Source organism: Euprymna scolopes, chromosome 7 (assembly GCF_053919585.1).
Source record: "Euprymna scolopes isolate OS-2025 chromosome 7, ASM5391958v1, whole genome shotgun sequence".
Lineage (NCBI taxonomy): Eukaryota > Metazoa > Mollusca > Cephalopoda > Sepiida > Sepiolidae > Euprymna > Euprymna scolopes.
Genome location: NC_136488.1, coordinates 67702472 through 67712085, shown reverse-complemented (window position 1 = coordinate 67712085; position 9614 = coordinate 67702472).

Here is a 9614-nt window from a genome sequence, read left to right as displayed (position 1 = left end):
CTTTTTCAAAGCCTCTATGGAGGGATTTAAAAAGGAAAAATAAAAAATATGTACATTATTGAAATAAAGTTGCATTGCGTTCAGTTCATGGGTGTTCATAGCGTTGCATAATTTTAATCGGTTCCCAGTGTGTTTTGCCTTTTTTTCACTCAAATAATCAAATAAATTAAATAATTTAAATCATACGTACAAGAGGTTTATAAGTTTTTACTGTATAATTCATTTTATACCGGCGTAACATTATTAGTTTTTGTTTTCTTTGTTTCTTGAACATACGATCTTAATAAAATTACAAATTACTGGTTTATTATTACAGTTAACAAAAGTAAGGAAACAAACGTTTCTATATCTTATGTAAACAATTCAATCTACTGTTTATATTAATAAAATTCAAGCATTAATATTTAAATAAAGTTACTGCATATCTCTTATTCATGTTTTGTTGGCGTTTTCATAATTAAATTATTTTCGTAATCAAGCCCCTGTTTTCTTCAGCCGTATCAATTCCGGTATCACACCCATTGTTCATAACGGTGTAATAACTTGTCATATGCTATTGGTACCGTGTAACCTAGTACTACCTGCCTCATGGTCGGGTCAACGGCTACTAAACTGGTTCCCCCACCAGATTTGTTTGGTAAAGAGGGTGACTAGTCTTCATGAAGGATTAAAAACAAGACCTTCCAAAGGGCGAATGAACCCTTTTTCGGGGTCAACGGCCAACTAGCACCGTGTGTGTTTGTGTGTATGCATGTGTGTGTTGGGGTGGAGAGGACTCCCGTAAGCCGTGGTGAAGGCAACCTTTCTAGGAGAAGCAAATCTCTGATTTAAAAAAAAACATAAAATAAAGCGGGAGACACTACCCGCATTAAGCTGGTCTGCAGTTTAACTTGTTGCTGGCTATCTTGCTCTTGCTTGTTACTGGATCTCAACATTTTGAACCGAGAGAGAGAGAGAGAGAGAGAGAGAGAGAGAGAGAGAGATTTAGCTATCGTACAAAGCTAAGACTCTGTAACATCATCTGTGTATAGATACTCCCTCAAGCATTTGCCTATAAAAATGGTCCTGTGGCGATGGAAAAGTTGTGATGCGTGGAGGCTTGAAATGATGGAAGCATGTAATAATTGATCTCAATGACCGTCTTCAATGTCATGCTTTCTTGAGCCTGTGAATTCACCGGTAGGACTAAAAAAAAAAGTAATTTTTGGGCTCATGGACTTTAAGTGTATGAGGGATGGCACTCGTCTGACAAGACGTTGCAATCATCAATACCTGTGGGAAATACGTCATACAATATCCACTATGACGATACCATTCTTACAGCTATGGATCATAAAAACGGAGCTATTAAACCTGCATAGGGATATGGGACAAGGAGAAAGAAGCAACCTTAATAAAAGTTAATTTCCCCGATGATACTGGCTTAAACAGAGATGAGAAGGAAAAGATAATTAATACCATCTGATGTACGACATAAAAAGAAAGAGGAATTTTAGGAAGTTCTCCATAATTTTCTACTGCTGCTGCAGGTTTTTGTTTGTACCATTTGTCTGTGTGTTTAAGATGCAATTGTTTGCATAATTGCCAATGCACTGTGTTTGTTTTTATATTCTTTTTGGGCTAGTTTGCTGCAGTCGCTTACACTATTGTTTATTGTTTCGTGCCTTTGTCTGCATCGAATACATTTGCTGTTTTCCTCTATCCTGTCGATCCTTGTTTTGCTGCTTTGGTTCTAACTGTATAATAATACGCAGCTGTTATTAGTGATTCAGTTTTTTTTTTTTTGTTAAGGTTTCCTTTTTGTTACAATTTCCAAGCGTTTTCGTTAGTCTTTCCTTTTGTAGGCCTGACGAATTGCTCATGTAGCTGTTTCTCTTCCCATTTTCTCTTTCCTTGTCTGATTCTTCGTCTCCTTTTCTATATTGTTTGTTTCTTCTGTATGTCTTGTTTCAGTAATTATTTTTGGTGTTCTGCATTGTGTATTTTTCGAATCCATTTTTGTGTTATTTACAGTCTTCTATACAGACCAGCCCTCTTCTTCCCTCTTTCCTTTTCGCATATACTCGGCCAGTATCATCCTTCGGGTGTCATGAGTTTCCTGGTCTTCTGCTCGAGATTCTTTAGTTCTTCTTTGGTTCAGCTTATAAACGGTCCAGAGTACATTATTAGTGACACTGCTCACGTGTTTCTTCCTTTAATAAGGTTTCGACTATTTAGTTTGGTTTCGAGGAGTTTCCTTGTTCTTTTGAGGTTTTCCTTTCCTATTTTCTCTTTCATTTCCGTCGCTTTGATGGCGTCCGCTTCCAGCACTTCCAAGTATTTGTAGTTATGTTCACATAGTGCCCTCATTTCTGTTTGATTGGGCAGTGCTATACCTTCAGTTGCTTTTAGTTTTCCCTTCTTCATGGTCAGCAGTGCGCAATTTTCCATACCAATTTCTATTTGGATAATCTGGCTAAAGATTGTGGTTGTATCCATTAGGGTTTCTAGTTTTGTTCTTATTCTTGTTTAAACAGTTTCAGGTCATCCTTGTACATCATCTTCATTAATTTTTTTATTATTATTTTTATTATTATTTTATTATTGTTGTTGTTGTTGTTGTTGTTGTTGTTGTTGTTGTTGTTGTTGGTGGTGGTGGTGGTGGTGGTGGTGGTGGTGGTGGTGGTGGTGGTGTTGTTATTATTATTAACAATAATAATTGCTTGCCGAAAACTCATAGAGAATAATAAAACGACAAAAGAACGGACTACCTAATGCATATGGACGACCTGATACTTTTCTCAAGGAGCAAAAAAGAAAATAAAGACGCTAATGCGCACAAAATTGTTTGGCAGGATATCTTATTAGAAGTCGAAATAAAAAAAACTGAGCACTGATAATTATGTGTAAAGGATAACTGGTGGCAACGGAAGATATAGAACTTCCAAACCAAGGGACACTAGGCAAAAATGATAACTACAAATATTTGGAAGTTCTGGAAGCAGACGCCATCAAAGCAACAGAAATGAAGTACCAAAATGAATAGGAATACCATAAAAAACAAGAAAATTCGAAACTAAATTATATAGTAAAATCCTTATAAAATGCATAAACACAAAATAATGCATAAATTGCCCACAGGCTGGAGCAGAGTAGCACTGAGGAATCGCGACCTAGAGACCAGGAAACTTATGGTCACGCCCAATATATTATATTCAACGTGTGATTTGCTAAAGAGTATTGTATGTGGAATTAATAAACTAAGCTATATGGTTAGCTTCAACATGGGAAATAAAAAACGTCGCTCACCTCTTTATTTTTTTTTACGATTTTGAACACCAGTAATTTCGTAACTTTTTTTTTACTGAACGAAAACTGAACACAAAAATTCACAATATAGCTGTGAAGAACTGTAATATATGTGGGCGGTGAAGGTTAAAAGCAGTTCTAAATCACTAAAACTGTAACTTTACCATATATTCAAAAACTACTGTGTTTGAATGATTATTTCTAAAAAAAAAACTAAAACACCCAAATGGAAGTCAGTAGTGAACAGATATGCTATATTAATTGTAGATACAAGAAACTAGTTTGGAGCTAGATAGCTTGTCTAATAAGCATAAACGTATCGTAGTTAGCAAATACTTCGTGCACAATTCAGTACAGTGTTCAATGTGGCCTTACCATCTGTCTAATTATCTCTATGATCAAAAACCGATAGTTTTGGTGAGTGGTGCGTGCATGATGTCACGCAGCGAATTCGTGACGTAAAACGATTACACCGGTTATAGATCAATGCAATGCTTTTATTTTTTCTGCGTTTGTTTAAAGAATTATATTGTCGATATCTGTAATGCCACTTTTGATAATAGGGCTTAACATCAGTAAAGTTCGGGTCCATGCATCCAGATACCATCCAAAAAGGAGTCCACGAATTAATAACAAAATAATATCATTTGTATTTTCAGAGCAGTGTTGACGCTTTAAAATTAACACCGTTGTGAGTTAAATTATGTTTCCTCAACATAAAATATCTATTATCGCACTCTATACATTTTTCTAGAGAAAACATCCGACACATCGGTTGACATGTCTTTTTGTTTGTGTAAACTTCCTGTTTTATGATGTACTAACCGGAATGCAAACTGAAAGAAAGGATATTACAAAACACTTACAGCCTTGTAGACCAGTAATTTTCACAATGTTGATATAATTTTAAAAAAGAAATGTATTAGCTAGCCAACATATGTTACAGAATAACACGTCGAAATTCTGGAGCCATAACTGCCACAGATCGCTATCATGTTGTTTTAGATGTAACTATGTATGCCTGGGTAAGTCTATCAATTCCTGAATGGGTATATCAGCGTACCTTATGTGACAATCTAACAGCATAACATCTTGTCATCTAAGAAAGTCAGGGACATTTTTAATTTAATAATTTCTCATAATTATATATATATATATATATATATATATTCATTAAGCAAATATGAATTACAACATTTACCATTTTATTTTCGATGTGAAATAAAATTGTGATATTGATGTGTTTTGAAAATATGCTGTGATGAATTACTAGAACTCTCCAGACACTTCCTCTTATTGATTGGCGCGGAGTTGCGCCCTTTTGTTCTACATTTTAAAAGTTACTTAACGGGCAATAGCTGTTGTGAATACTTATGTAGATTTGTTATCATAATATAGCTTACTTAAACTATTCTTGTTTTATCTTTGTCTGTCCTTGTTCTATTCGGGCATCTTCCATATCTATTTCATAACAATTTATTCTGCAAACAAATTTAATATTGAAAATATTTGAAGCCCGAAAACCTGGACCTGGATCGGAGCAAACTTGACTCTGCAGACATCTGGGGATATTGGAAGAGGTTTTTCGATATATTCCTCGATTCAGCCTTTTAAATCCAACAAACGCCTCTATCCGACAGGCTTAAATTGAACTTACTCATCTACTTAATATAACTATCTTTAAATACATCTCAGATGCCAACGGCTGCGGTACAGCCATGGATGTTCTAGAAGGAGTCTTTGTCCAACCAAAAAATATTACTTTTTGCCGGCATCTACTGGCTACTCGTCGAGAGCAGCCCGACGAGAGCGTAAACCAGTACATCCAGGTTTAAAAAAACTTGCAAAAGACTTCGAGTTTCGAGCAGTTACAGAAATACAGGCTAAATATTATTATATCAGAGACGCCTTTATCACCGGCATTTCGTCAGAAAATATTCGACATATTCTCTTATAAAATAAAACACCAGCTTTAAAAACTGCTCATAACCAAGCGCTCACACTTGAGACAGCTGAAAGGCAATTAGCGTCTTACTCTTAACATTACTCCTTACATTTACATTGGTAAATGCGACGAAACGGATGAAAGGATTCAGTCTGCAGACGATGAAGAACTTCTATTATTCGCCGTCTCATGACAATAATGTTTCTTTGTGGAAACCAGAAACATAACAGGAGTAAATGTTTTGTTCAGAACTCTGTCTGTAAAAATTGTAGGAAGAAAAGACATTTTGCTTGAGTCTTTTAATCGCCTATAACTATTGCTGCTATCAATTCCGGTAAATCTATCCTTGGTTCTTCTCGTCAGACATATACATTCTCGGAGTGTCAATGTTTATGTGGGAAAATCAAGGGTACATCTATTAATATACTCGTTGACACAGGGAATTCCGAAAATTTTATTAACCAGGACAAGATTAAAAAGCTTGGACTAATTATCTCACTGAGTAAAGAAAGCATTTTCATGGCTAACAGTTCCCGTTCGTCCACTACCCTAGGACATTGTATAGTATGCCTCCACTTGAATAATAGAGAGTACCGTACTGTCAAGTAACCTGTCATGGCTAACCTGTGCTGTGATGCCCTACTTGGGCATGATTTTCTACGCTAACTTTTAGAAGTAAAAATACCTTTCGGGGGACCACTCTCACTCAGTACTATCTGCCGGTCGTGAATAATATTCCTTATCCTTCTCTTTTTGATAATAACTCCTGAATTTCGTGAAATCCTGGAGACACAGCTTACTTGACTTAAAATTCATTCAGACAGAAATATCACGTATGCTGAAGGAAGGAGTTATAGAATTTTCTTGATCTCCATGGAGAGCACAAAAACTAGTGATATCTCCAGTAAATTACAATAAAAAATCGTCGTGAATTATTTCCAGACTATAAACCGTTTTACTTTACTGGATATTTACCCCTTTCCTTGGATATAGGACACAGTCAATGGAAGCTACCGAACATTTAGTAACCTTGATTTAACTAGTGCATATCACCCAATTGTCATTAAACCATAAGGGCGACAATATACAGCATTTGAAGCTGCTGAGTCTGTACCAATTCTGTAGAATTCCTTTTGGATTAGCTAATGGGGCGGCAAGTTTCCAGCAAGCGATGGACGATGTTATAAAGAAGGAACGTCTCCGAGGTGCTTATGCCCATATCGACAACGTCACTATCTATATGTTGCCATAATCAAGCAGGGCATGACAGTAATCTGAACGGCATCGCAGATAGTGTGGCCAAGTACGGCCTTAATCCGACTAAAAGTAAGTACCATTACTCACTTAGCTCCGTGGACTTACTTGGGTATACCACGAGCAATGTGTCAATAAAACCCGACCCCGATATACCTAAGGATTGATGGATACAAAACAACCTCACCTCCCTTTGACAGGATACGGGAATGTTCTCTGTCTAGGTGATAGCCAATCTAGGTGGATATCCAATTTTTCTGAAAACATATCCTCTAGCTAGGGTTACCTGTTTCCCTCTCACTGAGAAACAGTCTGATGCCTTTCATTGCCTAAAGGGGGAGACTGTTAAATCCTCTCTAGCAAGTATAGTCTCTGATTCTTTTTTAAATTCAAACGAATGCGTCAGACTATGCTTTTTTTTTAAACAGAAACTCCAACTTCTACGGAACAAAATCATTCTGCAGTGGAAAATGAAGCCTCTACTATTGTAGAAGCAATTCGAAAATAACGAGATTAATACTCGGGAAGCATTTCAAGTTTAGCACATATGAAAAATATGTATCCTTCATGCTAAACCGTAAAGGTAAAAGCCGAATAAAAAATGAAAAAATTACAAGGTGGAAATTAGAATTTGCCTGTTTCACTATGACATAGGTATCGCTCTGGAAATCAAAACGCTACTGCAGATGCTTCATCTCGGATTCGCTTATCTGCCTTTTCTACTAAGAAATTGTTTAATTTGCGCAAGAATTTATGTCACCCTAGAGCAACCCCAGTGCTCGATTTTGTTAGGAGTACGAAGATGTCCTATTCTGTAGAAGACATAACGGCAATAACTATGTCATTCTAACTATGTTCCGAGATAAAGCCGAGATTTGTTAAAATGTCTCCTCAACCGCTCATTAAAGCAAGCCAACCATTTGAGAGATTAACTATCAAAGGGCCTCTACTTCTAACACTCGTAATAGGTGCATACTAACTGTGGTTGACGAATACTCCCGCTTTCCATTTTTCCTACTCTTCTGCTGATGTATCAGCAGTCAACGTAAAGAAATATTTAGCAAACCTATTTTCCATTTTTGGAAACGTTTCTTTCGTGTACTCGGACCAGGAACCACGTTCATGTCAGATGAACTGAAGGAATTCTTACATTATCGACGAATCACCCCTGACCAAACTACCGCCTTTAATCCCCAAGACAACGTACAGGTAGATACAATGACATTATCTGGTAAACGGTGAACCTAGCGCTGCGGGAGAGCAATGTCCCTATTGCTAACCGGGGAAAACTTCTAGATGTAGCACTCTTCTGTATACACTCATTGCTTTACACTGTCTCCAACTGTACACGCAGAAGTCATCCTCTGGAGAATCCATACTGACATGGTTAACTAAACGTAAATCGACACTCCTACGGCCACACTTACATATTAGCAAATATGATCCCTTAGTGGAACCAGTAGAGATTCTCGATGTGAATCTGAACTATGCTCACGGGCGACTGAATAATGGAAGAGAAACGATTGTGTCTCTTCCTCATATTGCGCCCATATGGTGAAGAAGCAGACAGTTCACAACTACATCTGGAACTAGATTCTACGGACGCTCCTATCCGGTCGAACCCTACACTTACTCTGCAGAACCACCGATCTAGCTCTCTTCCTTCTTCGCAGGGGGACCTCAAAATTCTGCTACTAGAAACGCAGCCGACATCGAAAACTCTGCCATAGAATTTTCCGCCCTACACTTCGGGAAGATAACTTGAGGATCCCTTCAGAAAATTATGGGATATTAAATCTTTGAGGCTCCTCTAGACTTCGAGAAAACCCTCAGTACCTAGCGGAAAAATACCAACTTTGAACAATTCCTTCTTATTTCTCTGTGTTCAGTTTGAGCAGACACAATAATAGAAACATAATCTCTTCGAAACTAGCAGACCTGGACTTTCCTGAGCGGCAGAGAATGTGGTGAATTGGTAGAACTCTCCGGTCACTTCCTCTTATTGTTCAGCCCGAGTTGCGCCCCTTTGTTTTACATTTTAAAAGTCTCCATATTGATTAATGTAGACTAGCTGTTGTAAATACCTATGTAGATTTGTTTGCAGAATAAAGGTTACTTAAGTTATTTTTGTCTCTTTTTTGTTTGTCCTCGCTCTACTCGGTAATTTCCTATATGTATTTCATACCATATGCAAAATTTGATTTTTCAGATCCCAGACAAGAAAGGGCGAATATTTTGAAGACTAAAGAGCTAATAATTACCGAGAGGACTAATTTGTAAGAAAAACGTAAAAGCAATATTTGAAAATGCATAGTGCTTCTATGACGTGAAGCGTATGTTTTCATTCTGTCGTTGTATGAAACAAAAATGTTAGAATAAAGAGTATGTTATTAGTTAAAGACTGGAACTATTTATTTCAATCAGTTATTTTCCAAAAAGCAAAAACCTACTTATTTCAATTCATAAATATAGAACATATTTGGACATTTGAAATCTAAACTATATGACTTTTTTGTGAAAAAAAACAAAAAAAAAACATTCTTTTCACGTCATAAACACACGACGTGTTTTCAAATAATGATTTTTATGTTCAACAGATATTCCAGCTTTTATACAACGACAGTTTCTTATCAGACAATCGTTCCCACCAATTTATAGAAAATATTTTAACAGGGTATAATCTGAAAAAAATCTTTTACCTAGTGTAATAGAAGAAAATATATTTACTATAGATAATACGAAAAAATAATTGTATGTGGTTTGATATGAGAAAAATAATAATTTTACCTTGTATAATATAAGAAAAATATTTGGCAGTTACGCTCGGCCAAGTCGAAAATATGTTCGATAGTTATAAAATGATCATATCACGATGCTACGAATAATTACGCACGATAAAGTTTTCAAATAATTTTTTTTAATTTATTTGAAGTTTTACGATTTTTCATTACGCACAGTACATTTTTTTAAAATATATTTTTATTTATTTTTATTTATACATCCGAAATATAAAAAGCAGATACTGTTGACCACGTGTTAACAATCGCGGAAATTAAGGAAAAGAGGTGAATCTTTTCCAATTTCAAATAAATTTATATTTTGTCCGTTTACTTTATTTAATCAAGTG